The sequence below is a fragment of the Symphalangus syndactylus genome, chromosome 5 (genome assembly GCF_028878055.3).
Source record: "Symphalangus syndactylus isolate Jambi chromosome 5, NHGRI_mSymSyn1-v2.1_pri, whole genome shotgun sequence".
In the NCBI taxonomy this organism is placed as follows: Eukaryota; Metazoa; Chordata; class Mammalia; order Primates; family Hylobatidae; genus Symphalangus; species Symphalangus syndactylus.
Window position 1 is genome coordinate 98,734,110 of NC_072427.2, and position 20,632 is coordinate 98,754,741.

Genomic DNA, 20,632 nt, shown 5'->3' on the forward strand with positions numbered 1-20,632 from the left:
CATTTTTATAACTCTGGCAAAGCTAATAATGCACATTTCATTGTTGAGAATCATTGAGTTTAATTGGCTAATCAATTTTTAGGCCCTTTCCATTTGTATTTTGTTTAATCAACAAAAATAAATCGCCCTGCCAACCTTGAAAGACCCAAGTTGGAGAACAGTGGCAGATATTTCGTTTGTCCTGCCAAAAGTGCTTTTCCAACAGAAATGTCTTAATTGAAGATGATTTATATTCAGAAGTGCTGATGTTTTATCATTTGTCTAAAGAAGGAAAAAGCTGTGTAAGCAGGCAGTAGGCAGCCATTTTAGGCATTGTTTTTGACATTTATCTACACTCTTTATCCTTCAGATGCTTATATAAAAATGACCTGCCCTAGCCTTTCTTGCTAATGATTCGGACATCACCTCATGAAGTAGTTGTCAAGTTGTTCCCATAACTTTAGGTTAGAATCAGGATTTGCTCAGGAGGACTCCAGGCCCAGATCGTTTTGCTGTTTCCTCTGCGTTTCCTGATTCCTGCTCTCTGGGCCATGGGTGGAAAATGGCTGACATCTCAGCACTGGAGGACAGGCCACATGGGTGTGCCCTGGTGAAGTGCTGTGATTCTTGGTTTCTTGGCAAGAAAACATCACTAGTCCCAGCTGGCCATGATGTATCAGGGCACCCTGAGGCCTTGATCTGGGAGGGTGACAAGCTTTCTGAGAGTTGCAAGAATGTAGCGTTTGCTTTGATTGCCTCCTTTGCACCCCAAGGAAGGGGAAGAGATGAAGAAAATAACATTTATTTAATACCTACATGGTGTAGTCTCATTTCTTACAACAATTCCAGGAAGTCGCCAAACCCTATGTAGCTGGTGAAGAAGAGGAGTTTCAGAGAACTTCATAACTAGAATAGCTCAGTGCCGGATGCAGTGGCTCACTCCTGTAGTCAGTAATCCTAACACTTTGGGAGGCTGAAGAAGGTGGCTCACTTGAGCCCAGGAGTTTGAGACGAGCCTGGGCAACATGGAGAAACCCTGTCTCTACAAAGGAATACAAAAATCAGCTGGATGTGAGATGTGCACCTGTAGTCCCAGCTACTTGTGGGGCTGAGGTGGGAGAATCACCTGAACCTGGGGAGGTCAATGCTGCAGTGAGCTGTGATCAAACCACTGTACTCCAGACTGGGAGACAGAGTAAGACCTTGTCTAAAACTAATAATAATAATAATAATAATAATAAACTAGCTCACAGTAAGTTATATGTGGAACAGCTGCAATTTGAATCCTGTTCTGTGGGTCTCCAATTATCTTCCCATTTCACCGGCTGCAGGAAGCTGGAAAAGTTCCCCGCCTTACCCTAAACAGGTTTTCCCTGTAGGACTCTCAGGGCGCAGGAACTGAAGAATAATAAAGGCTAAAGGTTGGCTGGGAGCGGTGGCCTGTAATCCCAGCACTTTGGGAGGCCAAGGCGGGTGGATCAACTGAGGTCGGGAGTTCGAGACCAGCCTGACCAACATGGAGAAACCCCGTCTCCACTAAAAATACAAAATTAGCCGGGCATGGTGGCGCATGCCTGTAATCCCAGCTACTCAGGAGGTTGAGGCAGGAGAATCTCTTGAACCCGGGAGGCGGAGGTTGCAGTGAGCCGAGATTGCATCATTGCACTTCAGCCTGGGCAACAGGAGCGAAATTTCGCCTCAAAAAAAAAAAGACTAAAGGTTTGTGAGTGCTTGTTGTGTGTCTGCCACTTTTCCAAGAGCTTCATATATATTAATTCATTTACACCTCACTTGCCTGTTAGCTGCTGCCATCCTCATCTTACAGATGAGGAAACTGAGGTACAGAGTGCCTGGGGCTGGACCATGGTTGCATGGTTAAGTGTTGAGGGAACCAGGATTTGAATCCAGGTGTCCTGACCCAGAGTCCATGCTCTTAGGATTCTGCCTTTCATTGACTGTACCCTTATTGGTTTAATATTCTCTGATACGGTTTGGATGCTTGTTCCCTCCAAATCTCATGTTGAAATGTGATCTCCAGTATTGGAGGTGGGACCTGCCAGGAGGTGTTTGGGTCATGGGGGTGGATCCCTCACAAATGGCTTGGTGCCATCCCCATGGTGATGAGTGAGCTCTCACTCTGTTAGTTCACAGTAGAGCTGATTGTTTGAAGAGCTTGGCACTTCCTTCTCTCTCTTGCACTCTCTCGCCTTGTGACATGTCTGCTCCCCCTTGGCCTCTGCCGTGAGTGGAAGCTTCTTGAGGCCTCACCAGAAACAGATGCTGGTGCCATGCTTCTTGTGCAGCCTGCAGAACCGTGAGCCAAATAAACCTCTTTTCTTTGTAAGTTACCCAGTCTCTGGTGTTTTTTTATAGCAATGCAAGAACAGACTAATGATTCTGCAAGTCTCCAGTGCAGCGAGGCACCAGCTAAGGTGACAGAGGAAGAGAAAATAGTGATTTTATGGAACTTATTTCAGACTTTGTTATGGACAGTGGAGGCCACTGATTTACTGATTGTCTCATTTCCTGGCTCACTCACTGATCTTTGACTGTACTGGGATCCCTTTCCTGCTACTTTTTCTCTCCACTTCCGGTTGTTTTCCTTGTGTGCCCCTGCTAAAGGTTTATTTTCCATGAGGCCCTCAGACTGACGGGAGGCCAGCTGTGCTCCAGGGGCCACCAAGAAGCCAACATAGTGACCTGAAAATTACTCCAACAGCAAAAAAAAAAAAAAAAAAAAATTAACCTTAAATCAACCTGGGCTCTAATATGCAACTAAGCAACTTCTAAGCCATGTTCTTTTTTTTTTTTTTTTTTTTGTTTTGAGATGGAGTCTTGTTCTGTCCCCCAGCCTAGAGTGCAGTGGCACGATCACAGCTCACTGCAAGCTCTGCCTCGCAGGCTCACGCTATTCTCCTGCCTCAGCCTCCCGAGTAGCTGGGACCACAGGTACCCACCACCACGCCTGGCTAATTTTTTGTATTTTTCAGTGGAGATGGGGTTTCACCGTGTTAGCCAGGATGGTCTCGATCTCCTGCCTTCGTGATCCGCCCGCCTTGGCCTCCCAAAGTACTGGGATTACAGCGTGAGCCACCGTGCCTGGCCGCCATGTTCTTTTTGTAAGTAACTAATTCTGGGAAGCCAACAGAATGGGAAAACCCCAGAAAATGCCTGAAACTCCACAGCATCTTTCTGTTTACCGAGGCCATTCCCTTGGCAAGGGAAGAGGTGGCATTCCTGCTCATGGAGCTGACCTGGGTGCCCACCACCGCTGGTTCCTCTCTCTTCTCCTGGGGAGGCAGTGGCCGTTTCTACATGGTTTTTCTAGCAGCATTGTCTCTTAAAATTTTTGGTCACCTTTTGAGGATTTAGAAACATTTTGACCTTTTCCTTTCTGGATTTCTCTTTTCAGAAAAATGCACACATACACACAATTTTGTGTAGAAAATTCGAGGTTTTAGCCAGGTGTGGTGGCTCACGCCTGTAATCCCAGCACTTTGGGAGGCTGAGGCGGGTGGATCACCTGAGGTCAAGAGTTCGAGAGGAGCCCGACCAACATGGTGAAACCCTGTCTCTACTAAAAATACAAAATTAGCCAGGCCTGGTGGCATATGCCTGTAATCTCAGCTACTTGGGAGGCTGAGGCAGGAGCATCGCTTGAACTCCGGAGGCAGAGGTTGCAGTGAGCCAAGATCGTGCCACTGCACTCCAGCCTGGGCAACAAGAGGGAAACTGTCTCAGGGAAAAATAAATAAATAAATAAATAAATAAATAAATAAATAAATAAATAAATAAAATTTGAAGTTTTCAGCCCGGCGCGGGGGCTCACACCTGTAATCCCAGCACTATGGGAGGCTGAGGTGGGCAGATCGCCTGAGGTTAGGAGTTTGAGCCCAGCCTGGCCAATATGGTGAAACCCTGTCTCTACCAAAAATATAAAAATTGGCCAGGTGTGGTAGCATACGCCTGTAGTCCCAGCTACTTGAGAGGCTGAGGCAGGAGAATCACTTGAACCTAGGGGGCAGGGGTTGCAGTGAGCTGAGATCGCGCCACTGCACTCCAGCCTGGGTGACAGAGCCAGACTATGTCTCAACAAAAACAAAAATTCAAGGTTTTCACTGACACTCTTAACACTTGGAGCCTCCTCAGACAGTGCTCCACACCTGCCGCCTACCCATGCCAGGAAATCTAGCTTGAAAATCAGGTTTTCTATTTCTTCCCTCTCCATTGAGGACAAAGATAGAAAATTGATTTTTTTTTTTTTTTTTTTGAGACGGAGTCTCACTGTGTCGCCCAGGCTGGAGTGCAGTGGCGCGATCTTGGCTCACTGCAAGCTCTGTCTCCCAGGTTCACGCCATTCTCCTGCCTCAGCCTCCCGAGCAGCTGGGACTACAGGCGCCCGACACCACACCTGGCTAATTTTTTTGTACTTTTAGTAGAGACGGGTTTCACCGTGTTAGCCAGGATGGTCTCCACCTCCTGACCTCGTGATCCGCCCACTTTGGCCTCCCGAAGTGCTGAGATTACAGGCCTGAGTCACCTCGCCCGGCCTTCTTTTGTTTTTTTTTTTTGGGAGGTAGTCTCACTTTGTTGTCCAGGCTGGAGTGTAGTGGTGTGATCTTGGCTCACTGAAACCTCCACCTTCTGGGTTCAAGCGATTCTCCTGCCTCAGCCTCCCAAGTAGCTGGGATTACAGGCACGAACCACCACGCCCGGCCTTCTTTTGTTTTTTTTTTTTGGGAGGTAGTCTCACTTTGTTGTCCAGGCTGGAGTGTAGTGGTGTGATCTTGGCTCACTGAAACCTCCACCTTCTGGGTTCAAGCGATTCTCCTGCCTCAGCCTCCCAAGTAGCTGGGATTACAGGCACGCACCACCACGCCCGGCTGATTTTTTTTTCTATTTTTTCAGTAGAGACGGGGTTTCACCATGTTGGCCAGGCTAGTCTTGAACTCCTGACCTCCAGTGATCCGCCTGCCTTGGCTTCCCAAAGTGCTAGGATTACATGCGTGAGCCACTGCGTGTGACCAACCCTTCTGGATTCTTAAATAACTTCTGCCTAGCCAGTAGATCGCACTTTTGAGATCAAGGAAGGCAGTTGTATCGTCTTTACTTATTTCTACTTTTTTTTTTTTAAGAGTTTCGCCCTTGTAGCCCAGGGTGGAGTGCAGTGGCGTGATGATCCTGGCTCACTGCAACCTCCACCTCCCAGGTTCAAGCAGTTCTCCAGCCTCAGTCTCCTGAGTAGCTGGATTACAGGTGCCCACCACCACATCCAGCTAATTTTCATATTTTTAGTATAGACAGGGTTTCACCATGTTGGCCAGGCTGGTCTCGAACTCCTGACCTCAGGTGATCCACCTGCCTTGACCTCCTAAAGTGCTAGGATTACAGGCATGAGCTGCCACACCTGGTCTATTTTTACTTTTATTATTATTTTAGAAATGGATATTCTGTAACCTTGAACCCTGGACTTGAGCAATACTCCCACATCAGTGTCTCAAGTAGCTAGGACTACAGGCATGCCACCATGCCTGGCTAATTTTATTTATATTTATTTATTTGTTTATTTTTGAGACAGAGCCTCGCTCTGTTGCCCAAGCTGGAGTGCAGTGGCGCGATCTTGGCTCACTGCAACCTCTGCCTCCTGGGTTCAAGGGATTCTTCTGCCTCAGCCTCCCAAGTAGCTGGGATTATAGGCGTGTGTTGCCACGCCCAGCTAATTTTTGTATTTTTAGTAGAGACGGGGTTTCACCATATTGGCTAGGCTGGTCTCGAACTCCTAACCTCATTATCTGCCCACGTTGGCCTCCCAAAGTGCTGGGATTACAGGTGTGAGCCACTGCGCCCGGCCTTATTTTTATTTTTTAAGAAACAGGGACTCTCACTCTGCCACTCAGGCTGGAGTGCAGTGTTGTGAAGGTAGTTCATTGCAGCCTGTAACTCCCGGACTCAAATGATCCTCTTGCCTCAGCCTCTGAAGTAGCCAGGGCAACAGGCATGTGCCACCACATCCACTTAATCTTTAAAAGAAGTTTTGTGGAGATGGGGTCTTGCTATGTTGACCAGGCTGGGGTCAGCTTTAAATGCTCTCCTTTGGATTTTAGGATCATGGAACTTTGTTTAACTTTGCTAGGGTAGTTTAGTAATTCTGTTAGTGATTGCAAGCTTCTTGGTTTTTGCCAGAGGCTTTTAAATCCAGTCTTTTAGTTTCAGTTTTTTTTTTTTTGGCCTATTTATATGCCTGTCATTACAAGGCCACTTTGAAAAGCCTCGTTATCCTCATGATGATGAATCAATCTGCCTCGATATCACAAGAAATTGTATATAAATTGCTCACACGGCATTATGTGCAAAGGTAGTTTCCCCTTATTGTATGGTAGCTTGATGTTTAGAAACGGCCATTTCTAGATTTTGCAAAAAAGCGCAATTATATGTGGGAAGAAATGGAGAAACTAGAAGGTGTTATGCGGTGTCAGGTATTACTGGGCACCAGCTATAACTCACCCCACTGAGGTTGGGGCTGGGACGTCTGGATTCTGCTCTTTGCTCTGGCTAGTACTTCCCTGTTGCCTTGGGCACCACCTCGAGGTATCAGGACCTCTGTTCCCTGGAGTTACTATTACTGATGAAGACTTGCTCCTTGACCAAATTTGAATCTGGCTTCTCTGAGCCCCCTTCTCAGCTAGGCCTTTAGCCCACCTGAAAGGGGCCGGGCGGAGACCAAACTACACCAGTTGCGGTCAAGAGATCTTCATTGGAGGTATCGAGCGGCACCACGCAAGGAGAAGGAAGAGGAGAGAGAGGGCTGCTGGTGTGCTGGGTTTTATATCCCTTGGGCCTACATGGATTGGGCTAGGGGCGGGCCCAAGGGAAGGCGGGAGATGCTTCTTTCTGATTGGCCCTCCTTTGGCGGGTTCAGACAGTGCCCAGTCAAGGAGGGGAGAAGAACCCAGAACCGGCCGCATCTTAAGGTACGGCGCCATTTTAAGGTACCCCATGTTACCTAACATTCCTCCCTTTTTGTTTTCTTAAATGGGGGAAAATGGGCGTCGTGGTTCATCTGGCTGCTTCCTGCTGAGTGGGGGCGCTGTGGGGAGGGGGCACAGGGAGAACTGTCAGGGTTGTGCATGGGGTAATGTTCCTTGTAGGTATAGGTCCTCCAGTGCCGTGAGCCAGTTGAGGGGCAGGGATGGGTTGGCGATGAGCCAGCTGTCGGCACAGAGAACGTTGAGAAATTTGTGGAATCGGTTGGCGGTTGTCATGACTGGCTTGGGTTAGCAGGTTGTGAGCCCGTCTGTGGAATCTGTCCCGTCCTCGCTGGTGGCTAAAAGTTGGTAGTTTCGGAGGAGAAGCTGGTTAAATGTTTGGTTAGATATGGAAGAGAAACTTAATGAGGCAGGGGAGTAGTGCGCAGAAAGCGAGGATACCCATTAGGGGGCCTAAAACGGGAAGGAGCCAAGCTAAGAGGGGGGTTTTGAGGGTTTCCCAAAGGGAGGGAGTAGTGCTAGCATTCATTAGTTTACGTTTTATCTGATGTAGGTTTTAATGCTAGTTTCAATTACTTGGGACTCATTAATGTAATAACAACAGTTCTCCTGTAAGAAGATGCAAGTACCGCCTTTTTCGGCTGTGAGTAGGTCGATGGCGCGGCGGTTTTGAAGGGTGACACCAGCTAGAGATGTGATTTGTCGTTGGAGGGCGGCTAGAGACTGAGCCGTTTCCTCAATGGCCGTCTGAAAATTGGGATACGCTGTATACCTATGAGAGAGGTTGTTAGATTCCAAGCATGATAGGTAGGAAGATTGCTTTTTTTTTCCGACGGTCCTCGGGAGAGTTGGGTTTAGGGTGATTAAACTTATAGGCTTGAAGGCCTTCAGAGAAGGAGAGCAATGTGAGTTGAGGGAAAGTTGGGGGGGGCGGTGACAGTTTGTTTGCATGTTACATTGTGGGGCGATGGGGGGTGGTAGCTGGTGTTGTAACAGGTAGGAATAGGGACGCTGAGGTTGGCAAGGAGGGGGACATGGGTGATTACAAAGCCGGTGGTCCGGGGCGGGGAGGAGTTGCTTGTGTTTATGGAGAACCGCAGCAAGAGGGGTTTGTTGATGTTTGCGCATAAGAAACAATCGGAAGTAGGGACCTGAGAGGTGTTGTGTTAATTTCAGCTAAAACCTGTTGGGAGTCAGTTTTTAGGGTACGGGTGATGGTTACGGTTTGTGCTGGATAAGACCAGGCGTTGCTTGGGTATATTCCCCCTGTGGCTGCCTGGCCCCAGATTGCGTTGGCTGGGTCGGTGATGTGAATTGCTTGAGATGAGGCATTGTTTTGGTGACATAATATATGAATGGGGTCTGTCTTTTTTTTTGGTGATTTAATTCATATCACAGCTGGTCCAGGGACACCCATAGTTTTGGGGCCATTCTGCGGGATTGTTGGTGTGGAAAGCAAATGGCAAAGTGGAACATGCGGAAATAAGGGTCCTGGTTAGGGTCCTTATTTATTATGGTGAGTTTAGGGAGGGGAAGGTTTACTGAGGATGCGTCGATGGCGCATCGGGTGTAACTGATGACATTGGTGTGTGACCTCTGGTTAGCGTTGTAGATTTCTTTGAGGGTGAACGGTAGTAGGGTTGTGAAGGGGGCCTGTTGGTGGAGGAGGGTCCGTAGAAGATGTAAGAGGTGGAGAGCCAGAAGAGCGGGCTCGGAGCAGGCATGAGGGCAGCAGCTTGCGCCTTAGGAATAGTAGGAAGGGAGGGCGTTTTAGAAATGCGAACTTTGAGAGGGTTGTGGGGTACGGGTGTGCCTGGCTTTAGAGGGGTTTGTGGGTTCATGTTTAAGGAGAGACAGGCAGGAGGGTGGCGGGATTGAGGGGTGCACATGTTTGGAAAGCTACAGTGGAATTGTGCAGGAAGGAAACTAGGAGAGAGTACGCGGCAAGGGGGAAGGGTTTGTAGACTTTTGTAGGTCAGGAGTTCCTTGAGTTGACGGGGGGAGGTAATGACAACAACTGCCCTAAACGTTAATTTCTTTGACTCTTGAAGTAGTAGGTAGGCTGCAGCCGGGGCCCGAAGGCAGGGGGCCCACCCTCGCACGGTGGGGTCTAGTCGGCCGGCAGGGATGCAGAGCCTCCCATGGTGAGAGAGGAAGGGGTATATGTATATGGCGGCTGGCTGAACAGGGCGTCCCCTATTAGCCGATGGCCGTGTTGCGAGTCAGAACCTTCGAGCTAGTCGTCACCAAAACGAAAGAACTGATGGGCCTCTGTAAGGCCGAGGGCCGTGGGTTACCTGGTGCCGGGATTTTTTGAGCGAGAGAAGGGAGGAAACCCAGGCCGGACGAGTGAGGAGGGAAAGGAGAAAACTCAGTTCCCTGCGGGCCAAGTTCGCTCTCAGAATTGTTTGGATAGGTATGCAGCTGCCGCAAAGGTGGGTCCGTGCATCTGACCTACGACTCCAAGAGCCAAGCCATTGTGCTCATGTACATATAGAATGAAAGGTTGTTGTAAGTCTGGAAGATGTAGGGCCGGGGCTTTGAGTAGTGCCTGTTGGAGTGACAGGAAGGGCTTCTTGACTGTGGCCTCTACAGGCTCGGATGGGGTACCTCGGGAGAGATCACATAGGGGCTTTGCTAATAAAGAGTAGTTGGGGATCCAAGTTCTAAAGTAGCCTGCTAGTCCTAAGAAGGGGAGTATCTCTTGTTTGGTTTTTGGGATGGGAAGACTTCTAATGAAGCACTTTCGGTCTAGGGTGATGGCCTTTGAGTCATGGGAAAGGAGGACTCCTAGATAGGTGACTTGAGTGAGGGAGAGCTGGACCTTTTGGGGGGATACTCGGTAGCCTCGGTCAGCAAGGAAGTTGAGAAGAGAGGTGGTGTCAGTTTGTGAGACAGAGAGGGACCGCATAGGAGGAGGTTATTAATGTATTGTAGGAGGGGTGGACTGGGGAAAGTGTAATTTTTGTAGGTCTGAGGCAAGAGTTTAACCAAAGATATGGGGGCTATTTTTGAACCCTTGGGGAAGCACTGTCCACGTGAGCTGTTGTGACTGTTTAGTGTCTGGGTCAGTCCAAGTGAAGGCGAACAGGTCTTATGACTGAGGGGAGAGGGGAATGGTGAAACAGGCATCTTTAAGATCTATGACTGAGAAATGTGTGGCACTAGGAGGAATAGAGGATAAGAGCTGAGATCTTGGATGAGGTGGAACGTACCATTGGGTTTTTTTATTGCTAGAATGGGGGTGTTGAATGGCGAGTGGGTTGGTCTAAGGAACCCCTTCCTGAGGAGATTGGAGATAACTGGTTGTAATCCCCTCAGACTAGAGGTGGGGAGAGGATATTGGGGTTGGCTGGGAAAGTGATGTGGATTTTTGAGGGAGATTTGTATGGGGGTGCATAGTGCTAACGAAGCAGTGGTAGTATCCCAAACTACAGGATTGACACCTGTTGGGAGTGAAGGTGGAGGAGGAGCAGGAGCCTGGTATATGGAATGTAATGAGTGAGGTGGATTTTGGGGGGGGTGGCTGGATTAAAGGTGAGAGGATGTCCCTTCCTAATAGGGGGAGAGGGCATTAGGGCATGAGTAGGAACCGATGAGAGAACATGTGACCGGAGAAGGTGCAGGAGAGCGGAGGGGGTGGCTCTTGGACGTATGGTTTGGCCTCCAACCCTGACTATAGAAGATACAAAAGGAGAAATGGCGTCCCAAAATTCCCTTAAAACCGAGAAAGCAGCTCTGGTGTCTAGGAGAAAGGTGATGGGACGTCCATCCACTGTTAAAGAGACCCTGGGCTCCTGTGTGGTGATGATTTGTGTCGGGAAGGAAGTCCCAAGGCCCCATCAGTCTTGAATGGCCAATCCTAGAAGATCGGGAGTTGGGATGGTGGCCGTCCCGGCCCCCCTTCGGGAGCCGGGGCAGTCTATGCCCCAGTGGCCAGATTGGTGGCATTTAGGACATGGCCGGTTGGGGGGTCTGGGATTTGGGCACTCTCGGACCCAGTGCCCTTCCTTTCCGCATTTGAAACAGGGCCCTGGGGGCTGACATTGGGATGGATGGGCAGATGACAACTTATGGCCGTGTGATTGAGGGGAGGCTTGAAGGGCTTGTGCCAGTAACTGGTACTTTTGCCTCTTTGCCTTCTCATCTCGATTGTGATACACCTTAAATGCCGTCACTAAGATCTCGGTTTGAGGGGTGAAGGGGCCTTTGTCCAGTTTTTTTTAGTTTACCTTTGATATCAGGAAAACTCTGAGCAAAAAAATGGGACATGAGGAGTTGCCTACCGTCTGGGGTTTTGGGATCTATGTTGGTGTATTGTTGGAGTGCCTGTGTAAGACGATCTAGAAAAGCGGACGGGTTTTCATTTTTTTTTTTTTTTTTTTTTTTTTTGAGACGGAGTCTCACTCTGTCACCCAGGCTGGAGTGCAGTGGCGCGATCTCGGCTCACTGCAAGCTCCGCCTCCCGGGTTCACGCCATTCTCCTGCCTCAGCCTCTCCGAGTAGCTGGGACTACAGGGGCCCGCCACCATGCCCAGCTAATTTTTTTATATTTTTAGTAGAGACGGGGTTTCACCGTAGTCTCGATCTCCTGACCTCGTGATCCACCCACCTCGGCCTCCCAAAGTGCTGGGATTACAGGCGTGAGCCACCGCGCCCGGCGGGTTTTCATTTTTATCCTGTATGACTTCATGAAGATTTTCAAAGTTAACTGCCTTTTGAGCTGCCCTCCGTAGACCAGCTATGATGCAAGTAGCGAAATGGTCTCGGGCTGATACTCCATTTTGGGTGTTATAATCCCAATTGGGCTCATGCTCAGGTACTGCCTGCGCTCCTAGCAGTAGGGCTGGGGTTGTTTGATGAACATCATCTGCGTAAGTTTGAGCTTGTTCCTAGACTCACCTACGCTCCTCGGGAAGGAGGGTGTTAGAATCATATAGATGTCATGGAAGGTAAGGCTATAAGCTTGGATGAGGTATTGGAATTCTTTGATATATAAAGCAGAATTGGAAGTGTAGGAGCCTTGGCGTTTTTCTATTTGTGATAAGTCAGCCATAGAAAAGGGGACCTGGACTCGGAGAATACCTTCAGCTCCTGCCACCTCTCCAAGGGGGGCAACGTGGGGGGTGTGTGACTTTGAGTGAGTGGTGGGGGAGCTGAAGGCCGGGGCTGACGGGATAGGTGGTTGAGGGCGTGGTGGGGGAGGGCAGCAGGAGGCTGGGTGACTTCCGGTTGGGTGGCGGCCGGAGGGTGCGTCGGAGGGTGGTGGTATGCGGGGGCGGGGGGGGGGTTCGTCGGCTGGGTCGAAGTTAGGGGCAGAGGGAGAGGTTGGCGGTTTAAGAGCGTCAAGGAGCTGCTGCAGTTTGCAAGGGAGACAAAGGTTAGGTCTATCCTGTAGGAGAAAGAAGCCGTGGATATATGGGATCTCTACCCATTTTCCTGTTCGCTCGCAATAATTGTAGAGATCCTGGAGAATGTTAGGATCGAGAGACCCATAAGTGGGCCATTTGCTTTGGTTGTCTAGGGGATATGTGGGCCAGTTTTGCTATTTGGGGTCTACCGTGGCCTTAGGGGCTTGAGGCGAGGCGCTTCGTGGGGTCTCTTGCCTGCCTAGAGAGGTAGACCCTGGAGGGGAAGACTTACCGAGACGAGGCCGGTGTTGGGCGAACAGCTTGGCGAACAGGAGAATGGGTGAAGGCCGGCCGGGGTCTGGACTGAGCCCGAAAGGGATTGGGGTCCCACCGAGGGGGGTGGGGAGTCCTGATCCGAGTCACGGCACCAATGAAAGGGGCCGGGCGGAGACCAAACTACACCGGTCGCGGTCAAGAGATCTTTATTTATTGGAGGTATCGAGCGGCACCACGCAAGGAGAAGGAAGAGGAGAGAGAGGGCTGCTGGTGTGCTGGGTTTTATATCCCTTGGGCCCATGTGGATTGGGCTAGGCACGGGCCCAAGGGAAGGCAGGAGATGCTTCTTTCTGATTGGCCCTCATTTGGTGGATTCAGACAGTGCCCGGTCAAGGAGGGGAGAAGAACCCGGAACCGGCCCCATCTTAAGGTATGGCGCCATTTTAAGGTACCCCATGTTACCTAACACCACCCCCACCTTCCAGGCCTTACCAGTTAGTTTTAGCAAGAATCCTGCTAAAGTTAGAGAGCTGCTAGATGAGTTTAGAGAGATATCCTCTATTCTGGAGATCTGAATACACCTGATGAAGTTCCTTGTCCCTATCCTTGTTGTCTAAGTCAACCTGCCTTCAGCAGGAATCATGTTAAGTTGATTTAGCAAGAATCCCCCTGACTTTAATGTCTCTTCTTAGTAATTTCCCCTCCATGGACGCCTCCCTCTGCTCATTGGCTACCGATCTCCAGATGTCTTTGCTGTATTTGGAGTTGAGCCCGATCTTTCTCCCTGTTGCAATGACCTTGACACCTGTTGTTGTAATCCTAAATAAAGTCTGCCTTACCATTTGTAAAAAGTGTCAGAATAATTTTTTGCTTTGACATGACCCATCATAAAACCTTGGAATTGATTGAGATCCTCAAGGACCTCCAGTTCAACCTCGCCTGATATCAAGACCTGTAAGAAGATCTCTACTCACTGCCAGGGGACCAGTAACCGCCCTTATAGGCTGCTTCTCATTGTTAAGAAGCCCTGCCTTGGTCTCAAGCCTGAAATCTGCCTCAGCTTTTATTCATTCATCTTAATTCTGTCTTTCTTTGAAAGCTGTTCCCTCCCTTATTAAGAGAATATATTAGCTTTTAACCAAGCTTAGTGGCACAGGCCTGTAGTCCCAGCTGCTTGGGAGGCTGCGGTGGGAGGATCGTTTGAGCTCTGGAGTTCGAGACTACAGATTGTGCCACTGCACTCTGCACTAAAAATAAATAAATAATAAAATAAAATAAGAATATATTAGCTTTGAAATTTTTAACCTTTTTTTTTTTTTTTTTTTGAAACAGGTTCTTGCTCTGTCGCCCAGGCTGAAGTGCTGTGGTGCAATCACGCAATCACCGTTAACTGCAGCCTTGACCTCCCAGGTTGAGGGAATCCTCTCACCTCAGCCTTCCTAGTAGTTGGGACTACAGTTGCACACCACTGCACCAGGCTGATTTTTTTCATTTTTATTTTTAAATATATTTTTATTTTTTTAGGCAGAGTCTCACTCTGTCCCTCAAGCTGGAGTGCGGTGGTGCCATCTCAGCTCATTGCAACCTCCGTCTCCTGGGTTCAATCGGTTCTCGTGTCTCAGCCTCTCAAAGTACTGGGATTACAGGCGTAAGCCACCACATGTGGTCTTTTTTTTTTCCCGAGACGGAATCTTGCTCTATCGCCCATACTGGAGTGCAGTGATTCGATCTTGGCTCACTGCAACCTCTGCCTCCCGAGTTCAAGGGAATCTCCTGCTTCAGCCTTCCAAGTAGCTGGGATTACAGGTGCGTGCCACTACGCCTGGCTAATTTTTGTATCTTTAGTAGAGATAGGGTTTCACCATGTTGGCCAGGCTGGTCTTGAATTCCTGACCTCAAGTGATCCACCCACCTTGGCCTCGCAAGGTGCTGGGATTACAGGCATGAGCCACTGCGCCCGGCGTATATTTTTATCTTTTGTAGAGACAGTGTTTTGCCGTGTTGCCGAGACTGGTCTTGAACTCCTGGGGTCAAGTGATCTGCCAGCCTCAGCCTCTCAAAGTGCTGGAATTAGGGGTGTGAACCACTGCAGCTGGCCCAATTTTAACCATCTTAAGAAAATAAAAATAAAAATAGAATAAAAACGTATTACTCATCTTGTGTCCTTGGACAGGATTCTGAGCCTGGTTGAACCTGTGTTGCCGACCTAGGAATATTATTACTGTAGAAGGCTGTTAGGGTGATGCGCCGGGGTTGACTCTGTGTGGACTCCATCTTTATTTCAAGGTCCTGGATGGTTCTGCTCCTCTGCTTCTAATTTTAAGGCCTTTGTTTCTTTCCTCTGTTATTAGCAATGGCTGTTGCCTCCTCTGGTAGAGTTTTATAAATGATGTACTTCTTTTTTTTCTATGGAATAAAATGGATGGGCTTTGTGGAAGCTGTTTGTCACTCAGAAGTTTTTTTGTTTGTTTGTTTTTCTTAACTTCCAGGTTGAGGGTCACATTCCAGATTTAAACAGCTTCAGAAGCCTGACCATCATCATATGGTGAGCAGTTTACACTCTCATATACGCCCTGTCATGTGCTTTGAAGGACTTTCTAGGGGCATCAAGGGTATGTGAATAAATTTGCTTTTTCACTTACTTGTCTGTTATCTAGCCCCAGATCTGTGCCTGCTGTTTGCTGATTTTCACCCCCTATTCTTTTTTTTTTTTTTTTTTTTGGAGATGGAGACTTACTCTGTTGCTGGAGTGCAATGGCGCTATCTTGGCTCACTGCAACCTCCGTCTCCCGGGTTTAAGCCATTCCCCTGCCTCAGCCTCCTGAGTAGCTGGGATTACAGGTGCCCACCACAATGCCTGGCTGATTTTAGTATTTTTAGTAGAGACGAGGTCTTGTTATATTGGCCAGGCTGGTCTCGAACTCCTTACCTCAAGTGATCTGTCTGCCTCGACCTCCCAAAGTGCTGGGATTACAGGCATGAGCCACTGAACCCAGCCTCTTACTTCTTTTTTAACATGAAAATATTCTGTTGGAAGTGAGGCAAGGGCAAAGTCAGGGAGACCAGTTAGGAGGTGACAGTGATGAGGGTGCTGGCGATGTAGCTGGTACTGGTGATGGAGATGCGGCAGATTCTGGAACCCTTTGAGTGTCGAATTGACAGGGTTTGCTCCGGGTGGAGTGTGAGGTGTGAGAGGAAGATGTGTCCAGGAGAAGGAAGAACCCATGTATTTGGGGTTTGTGAAGTGACAGTGGTTGATCACGGCTGCTCTGGGCTCCCTGGGCTCTTCTTGGCCCTTCAGCAGGTAAGAGTTCAAAGCTGGAGTGGAAAGGCTTATCTCTTGAGCTCTCATCAAGTTGTTGATTAGTTCCTGGGTAGGGTAATTCCCTGGTAGACCAGTTACCTCTTTTGAATTGGTGACCACAGCCTGCATCCCCAGCTCTGGTGTGCTGCTAGACACAAGAAGAGGCAGGCTGGCCGGGCGTGGTGGCTCATGCCCCTATGGTCCTAGCACTTTGGGAGGCTGAGGTGGGTGGATCACCTGACGTCAGGAGTTTGAGACCAGCCTGGCCAACATGGTGAAACCCTATCTCTACTCCAAATACAAAAATTAGTTGGGCACCTGACCCTATCTCTACTCCAAATGCAAAAATTAGTTGGGCATGGTGGCAGTTGCCTGTAATCCCAGCTACTTGGGAGGCCGAGGCAGGAGAATGGCTTGAACCTGGGAGGCGGAGGTTGCAGTGAGCCAAGATTGCGTCACTGCACTCCAGCCTGGGCAATAGAGTGAGACTCGGTCTCAAAAAAAAAAAGAAAAAAAAAAAAGTGGGGTTAGGTAGGCAGTTTGGAGAGGTCACTATAGAATCTCCAGTGGACATGCAGTTCAGGGGACAAACCCCGTGACGGAATGTTGCTGCTTCTGTGAGGGAGAGGCCCTCGTGTCTTGAGAGTTCTGGTTGTTGAGAAATGATGCCTCCCTGGTATTAGATTGGTGCAGAAGTAATTGCAGTTTTTCCATTATTTTCAGGGGCAAAAACTGCAATTACTTTTGCACCATCCTAATACCTCTGGACTTGGTTTTTGTCTTACAAGAATACTCCTGGTTGTAATCGGCTATGCCTGGTGGATACATTCGGATCAACTGGATCTCTTTGCCTATTCCTGCTATATTCTTACAGGAGTGTCTTAAGTGTATCTTTGCTTCACTCCTCCTTTCTACCACCCTAAGAACTAGAATAGGGGTCAGCAAATCACAGCCCATGGGGCTATTTTTGTAAATAAAGTTTTATTGGAACACAGCCATACTCCTTTGTGTACGTGTTATTTATAGCTGTGCCTTCTTGGTACAACAGCAGAGTTGAGTAGTTGTGAAATATGGCCTATAAAGCCTGAGATCGTTACTATTTGGCCCATTATTTAAAAAAAAAGTTTGCTGATCTTTGGGTTAGAAGAGAAACAAAGGATAAAGAATGCTGTAGTAGATGGATCACACAGAAATACTCCTCGTCCCCGACACATTGTTCAGCCTTAGTACATGTGAATGTGAAATTTGTAGCTCACAAACTGTGGCTTTAAAGTATCAAAACTGGCTGCAGATGGTGGCTCATGCCTGTAATCTCAGCACTTTGGGAGGCTGAGGTGGGAGGATCGCTTGAGCCCAGGAGTTCGAGACCAGCCTGGGCAACATGGAGAGACCCCGTCTCTACAAAAATATAGAAAAATTAGCCAGGCATGGTGGCGCATGTCTGTGGTCCTAGCTGGCCGGGAGGCTGAGGTGGGAAAATCACCTGAGCCTGGGAAGTTGAGGCTGCAGTGAGCCATGATCACACTACTGCACTCCAGCCTGGGCAATAGAGCGAGATCAGGTCTCACACACATACGTGAAAGGATCAAAATTATTTAATTTTCCTTGTTTACTGTTGTACATGTGAGACATTATCCTTATATTTGAAATGTAATTCAGCATGGATAGGCTCACGCTAAATAATGGTGTCCTTTTACTTCATCGATAATTGAATGCTGGCAGTCCCCAAATTCAGCATTTTTAATTTTTTTAACTTTTATTTTTTTGAGAGAGGACCTCTCTTTGTTGTCCAGGCTGCAGTGCACTGGCGTGATCTAGGTTCACTCCAACCTTCGCCTCCCGGGTTCAAACAATTCTTCTGCCTCAGCCTCCCGAGTAGCTGGGATTATAGACATGCACATCACGCCCAGCTAATTTTTTGTATTTTTAGTAGAGACGGGGTTTCACCATGTTGACCAGGCTGGTTTCAAACTCCTGACCTCCAGTGATCTGCCCGCCTCGGCCTCGTAAAGTGCTGGGATTACAGGTGTGAGCCACCGCACCCGGCCTCAAATTCAGCATTTTGAGACCAGATTTGCTGTCCCCTCTTCATTTACAGAGTAAAGCTTTCTCTTTCACAGGAGTATGCTACCATGTGGTTTGTTTTATCTGTGTTTGGTTGGGAGTTCCCCATATTTTTATTGACTGTTTCATGCTAAGGGCTTTCAAAGTAAGTAGACTCTTATTTTTTTCCTCCTAAATGGAATTCATCTTGTTTTATCTAAGTTATTCATTTTGTCCTTTGGCTATATTGTGTGCTACATTATAATGGATGGCTATTGAATTCTTTATGTAAGAAAAAGAAATAGATTGAAAATTTAAAGGACTTTTCTTTTTTAATTGCATCTTAATATAAAAACAGGAGTTTAATTATTAAAAATGGTGGAAGCAAAGAATTAAAACAGTAAAATTGCTTAGCAAAGATTCTGTTTTATAATGCATTCAGATATAATTGGTGTCATAATGTGTAATTAACAGTCTTTGAAGTGTGAAGCTTAAGTTTGGGTGGATGAAGGACCTCTTAGGATGTGGGGATGTCTATACTTGCTCTTGAACAGTAGCACTTCCTTTTTCATTTTTGTTTTTGAGACAGTCTCGCTCTGTTGCCCAGGCAGGAATGCAGTGGTACGATCTTGGCTCACTGCAACCTCTGCCTCCCAGTTCAAGCGATTCTCTAGCCTCAGCCTCTCAAGTAGCTGGGATTACAGGTGCCCACCACCATGCCCGGCTAATTTTTGTATTTTTAGTAGAGATGGGGTTTCACTATGTTGACCAGGCTGATCTCGAACTCCTGACCTCAAGTGATCCACCCGCCTCAGCTTCGCAAAGTGCTGGGATTACAGGTGTGAGCCACCACGCCCAGCCTTGAACAGTGGCACTTCCGAAGTGGTGCCCAGATTGTGGGGTTTTGCTACCTGCCTTTATGTGTGTGTGGTCGAAGGAGATGGTAGAAGAAAGGCTAGGACAGAGGATCATCCTCCGATGCTTGACCACCCACCCACTACTGCCTGGGGTTTGTCAGGGAGGAGAGGACAAACTCCTTAATATGGGCAGTGGCTTCAGCTTCAGATCTCAGGCTAACTTCCTGGGGAGTTGGAGTCTACCATGTGCTAGACTGACCTGGGGCTTGTCGTTTAAAACCTGCAGAGGAGCCTCCTTGGTGCATTTTCTAGATCCACACCGTAACCTGGGTGTGGGTCCCCCATGGAGCTTGTTGCTATGCTGGCTGGGAATAAGAAGTATGAGGAAAAGCACCCTGAGGAAAAAGGGGGGAAGATAATGGAACCTCAGGCTGAGAGTCTCAGCCTCCGTTTTTCCCATGCACCATCCGGCTCCAGTTGGCTCTTTGAAGACTGGGAGACCAGAACACTCAAGAACACAAATAAAATATGAGAGAGAGTATACCACGCAGATCTGAACTTATATTCACTGTTACTCTGGTCCAAAAGTTCCTTGTGCATTGCTCCCTCTGGCCAGGCTTCTCCCAGGCGGTAGGTGCTCTTCACCACCCCCTGATGGTCAAATCCCAGAGTCCCAGCCTGTTGGAGAAAGTTATTAATAGCTTCACACCAGAGTTTCTGGTTGTGGACGCCATCTAGGGTGGGGTGGAGAGGCAACACTGCCCAGCACCCTTACTGGAAAGAGACCACTAATAATTAAACATCTGGGGCCTTTTCTCTTCTTTTGAAATAGCTTTTAGAGTGTGAATTCTTCTTTGGAATATCTTCATCAATGGCAGATATTTCTCTTTTTGGGTGGTTTTGATTTTCAGTAAAATTCTTAATGCAGTTGCCTCTCAGTTGGTTTTCTTCTTCATTCTTGTCTGCATAATGTCTATTCTCCACAGAATAGCTAGACGGATCTAAATAGTTGGCATCCAGAAGTTCGAGACCAGCCTGGGCAACATAGCCAGACAATCTCTACGAAAAAATAAAAAAAATTAACTGGGCATGATAGCACATGCCTGTAGTCCTAGTTACTCAGGAGGCTGAGGTGGGAGGATCGTGTGAACCTGGGAGGTTGAGGCCACAGTGAGCTTTGATCTGCAGTCAGCCTGGGTGACAGAACAAGAGCCTGTCTCAATCAGTCAATCGATCAATAGCAACCCAGTCTCCTTACTCCTCCGGTTGAAATTCCAATGGCTTCCCATCATAGTTTGTTTGAAAGCTAGACTTTCTGCTGGGACTAGGAGGCCTCAAGGGATTTGGCCCCGCCTCTCTCTCACCTCCTATCCTGCTCATTTAGGGCACTTCAGAGGCCTTCCTTCTGGGACTAGAATACACGCAACGTGCCCCTGTTGCAGGCCTTCTCACTGCATGCCCCCAATACTCTCCTTCCAAGCTCTGCCTGGCTAGCCATTCACTTCCTTCAGGTCTTGGCTGAAATATCGCCTCCCCAGCAGGCTTCCCTGAGAACCTAAGCTGAAGTAGCAGCCCTCTCCTCTTTCTCCAACAGGCTGGGACTCTGGGATTTGACCATCAGGGGGTGGTGAAGAGCACCTACCGCCTGGGAGAAGCCTGGCCAGAGGGAGCAATGCACAAGGAACTTTTGGACCAGAGTAACAGTGAATATAAGCTCAGATCTGCGTGGTATACTCTCTCTCATATTTTATTTGTGTTCTTGAGTGTTCTGGTCTCCCAGTCTTCAAAGAGCCCACTAGAGCGGGATGGTGCATGGGAAAAACGGAGGCTGAGACT

The 20,632-nt window shown here is 48.3% G+C and overlaps 1 protein-coding gene across 6 annotated transcripts in view; it reads left to right on the forward strand.

Moving 5' to 3' along the window:
- The window catches only part of TIAM1 (TIAM Rac1 associated GEF 1), a 458,079-nt gene that overhangs the window by 82,020 nt on the left and 355,427 nt on the right, over window positions 1-20,632 (forward strand). For 2 of the 6 annotated variants that reach the window (XM_055279454.2, XM_055279461.2), the window contains exon 2: window positions 15,082-15,204. The exons of 1 other annotated variant lie outside the window; for it this stretch is intronic. The gene's annotated coding sequence lies outside the window, so the exon portion shown is untranslated. Of the gene's footprint in view, window positions 1-13,950; window positions 14,399-15,081; window positions 15,205-20,632 lie in introns of those variants that run through there. 3 more of the 6 variants (XM_055279452.2, XM_063640603.1, XM_055279453.2) reach the window with 2 other exon arrangements.